At 39.5% G+C, this 3,540-nt stretch overlaps 1 pseudogene; it reads right to left on the bottom strand.

The window, feature by feature from the left end:
- Nucleotides 1-1,986: 1,986 nt before the first annotated feature.
- Nucleotides 1,987-3,540, bottom strand: LOC149169878 (putative 3-hydroxyisobutyrate dehydrogenase-like 1, mitochondrial pseudogene; annotated as a pseudogene).

Genomic DNA, 3,540 nt, shown 5'->3' with positions numbered 1-3,540 from the left:
GAAATCAATTTCAGGTGACTAGTAAAGTTGCACAGCGCTGAAAATCAATCTTGAACCACTTGTGTAATATTTTCACAAATCTGTTATTTATTCACAATAAATATGTGGCTTAATGAGTAGGGCTGTATTTTTTTTTTTTTTTGATAATTGACTTGTTATTTTTGGATAACTAGCTTGCCATAGTTGGATAATTAACATGCCAAAATCTAATGATAAACATATACAACCTTACTCATTTAATGCCCATTAACAAATTACTTATTTTCAGCGATCTACATGAACATATACAACCCCACTCGTTTAATACCTATTAGCAAACTACACATTTTCAGTGATCAACATACCAACATATTTACCAACATATTTTTCAATACTATTAATCAGCCCAACCTAACCAATAAGTTTGTCACTAATTGTTAATAGTACGCTATGGCAACTGTTTTCTCGGAGACTCAAATGTTACTTGTTAAAGGGTCTAAGGATCTCCTAATCTCTAATGAAAAAACAATCATTCTACTCTCGGAGAAATGGTATGCTTGCACGATCAAATGTTGTTTGTTTAACGATCTAATATTTAATGAGTAACAATGATTTTAAACTCGTTTTATCTGTAACTAAATGATGAAACTCACTTTGTTATATGTTTCGGAAATTCTCTCACATTTCTAATGTAATGTTGCTGCTCTATAACAAAGACATGCATCTATCTTTGGGCGATCAATAAATCTAATGCTATAGTCTTATTAATGCTAAGAGATAGGATATGCCACTGATTAGATTAATGCTAAGAGACAATATATTCTACTACTTAAGTTTTTCCAAAGTATCTTATTTTCCTTTTTTTTAACAAAGTCAGTTGCTATATTAGTCGCTGAAAAAGGAGTCGGATCTCTTGAAGTACAATATAAACCGCTGGTAACTTGGATTAGAGGAGTTACAAAATGGGAATCTCTCTTTGGTCCTATATACCGCTGGTAACTTGGATCAGAGGAGTTACAAAATGGGAATCTCTCCTTGGTCCTTTTTCTGCTTGTTCTACTTCTAAAGTTCCTTGGACTACTGTAGATTCTTACATATTGGGACAACCAAAACTTACATTTGCAACACATCTTTAATCTATTTCTATATAGTTTATATGCCTTGCTGTGGATTCCTCCGATCTAAAGTGCATTATAGCATTGAATTTATTGATATTCCTATCTTTATGTTATCAAAGAGCATTAAAAAACCCTCCTATCATATATTCTGAATAATATCCCACATTTATAGCGACAATGTCATTGATCTATCAAAGAGGAGCATTTATGGTGACAATGTCACTGATCAATAACAAAGAGGAGCACCGCGCCTCAGCAGCCATCAGTATCTACTGTTTTGCCGTGAAACTACATGGTGAAACTCCCATAACCTAATGGCTGAGAGTCCAGCCTTCCACGGGAGTTCCTGCCATGTTTGGTTAGTAATGTTTTTAATTAGATCCTAAGCTCTGCCATGTTTGGTTAGTGAAATTTTTAATTAGATCCTAAGCTGGATGAGAAACCAGGTGAGTACACCATATTTTAAACTGTTTTTGCTATTTCATGAAAAACAATCATAAGGTTCTTACTTTTGGACCATTGTCATTGATTCCAGAACAGTTGGAAAACAGTTTACTGTTTGAACACCATTTGGATCTTTTTTGGTTCCAATCTGGTAAATAACTTTTTGTCTGGTTATTCAACGCTTTGATTTTAAATGAATTCAACGCTGTGATTTTAAATGGATTCAACGCGGTTTAAAATGTGATTTTGAATAGATTTGAAGTTTAGAAAACTTTCTGAAGCATTTCAATTATGCAGAGTTTATATAATTCAAACTAATGATTCTAACACATCTCTACCAAAAATTTCAATAAAAACCTATACATTTAAGTACATCTACCGTCCTAACAGATGCTGATGACATGCATAGAGACCAGGTGGGCAATCTAATTCTAACACATCTCTACCAAAAATTTCAATAAAAACCTATACATTTAAGTACATCTACCGTCCTAACAGATGCTGATGACATGCATAGAGACCAGGTGGGCAATCTATTTTTTCCTGATTAAATGTCGACTGCCCCATTGACAATCTATTTTTTCCTGATTAAATGTCGACTGCATCTATTGACAGAAATTCAGAAAGCATTCTAGAACATACGGTGAAAACTTTATCATATACTAAGTTCCAGCTTTCCAGAACAGGGCTCGATCGATCCCACCACCTGGTAAAAAAATCCGAAAATGAAGTGCAGGGTTTATAGTTACAATGTCAGATTGAGGGCGGTGGTGATGGCAAAGAATGGTTACTAAGCCTCTCGATGGCAGTGATTAAGGCATGACAACCAAGAAGCCCATCTCCATTGGCCTTCATAGACATATAAAGCTGGTGATGCAGTGCAGTCCCAGGCAGAGAAACCCCCATGTCCTCGGAACCCTGCAAAGTCATTCCCAAATCTTTAAGCATATAATTTGCAAAACCCCCGGGCGCAAAATCACGCCCGATAACCCTCCCTCCGAATAGGTCCATGACCTTTGACCCGGCTGCTCCCCTGGAAATAGCCGACAAGTACTTGGACACATCCAGCCCAGCTTTGTCAGCAAATACCAACCCCTCGCTCAGACCTCCCAGGCTCGCCGCAGCATCAATCTGATTCGCTATCTTGGAGCTCTGGCCTGAGCCCGGAAGCCCCAGATAAGTCGCTGATCCCATAACCCTAAACAGGGGATCCAGCTTCGCCACAGTCTCAGCACGTCCCCCCGCCATGATAGCCAGAGTACCGTCCTTAGCCCCCTTGTCTGCGCCCGACACCGGTGCATCCACGGATTCGCAGCCTTTAGCTCTGGCTTCTTCGTAGATTTCTCTAGCAAGCGAGGGCTGGCTGCTGGTCATATCAACCAGAACGGTTCCACTTCCGGAGACCACGCCAGAGAGGATACCCTTAGTTCCTAGGACAAACTCGCGAACATCAGAAGGGTCGCTGACCATAGTAAAGATAACGTCGCTGCGTTCCCCAACTGCCATGGGCGAATCCACCAAAACTGCTCCCTTTTCACAGAGCCCTCTGATCTTGCTGGGCGTCCGGGCATATACAGTTATCTGGTATCCGGCAGCCTGCACCCTCTCACACATTGCAAACCCCATCACGCCAGTTCCTACCCATCCCACTCTCGTACGCCCTGGCGTAAACTGTTCTTCTGCCATTCCTGCAGATCCACGCTTCGAATCTCAGCAACAAACAAACAAAATATCTGAAGTACAAACAGAAACGCTTCTGAAATCCAAACCAACTGGCAGGGCTGGCTACAGATTACAGCCACAGCAAACGAAGAAAAAAGTAGAGCAGCCAGACTCAAAAACATACAAAAGCTTCTGCACCATGAATGTCGTCAATGCAAAGCAACCAGATTTGAAACTAAACTGTATTCATTTTCCTTCATCAAAATATGTTAAATATTGAACATTAATGGATTCCACTCTTACCATATTACATAGTTTAATGTTCAAATTTCATCAA

The sequence above is a fragment of the Pinus tabuliformis genome, chromosome 4_2, assembly GCF_031772625.1.
Source record: "Pinus tabuliformis cultivar Carrire ecotype Pingquan chromosome 4_2, CPIR1, whole genome shotgun sequence".
NCBI lineage: Eukaryota > Viridiplantae > Streptophyta > Pinopsida > Pinales > Pinaceae > Pinus > Pinus tabuliformis.
This window is presented reverse-complemented; position numbering and strand designations above follow the sequence as displayed.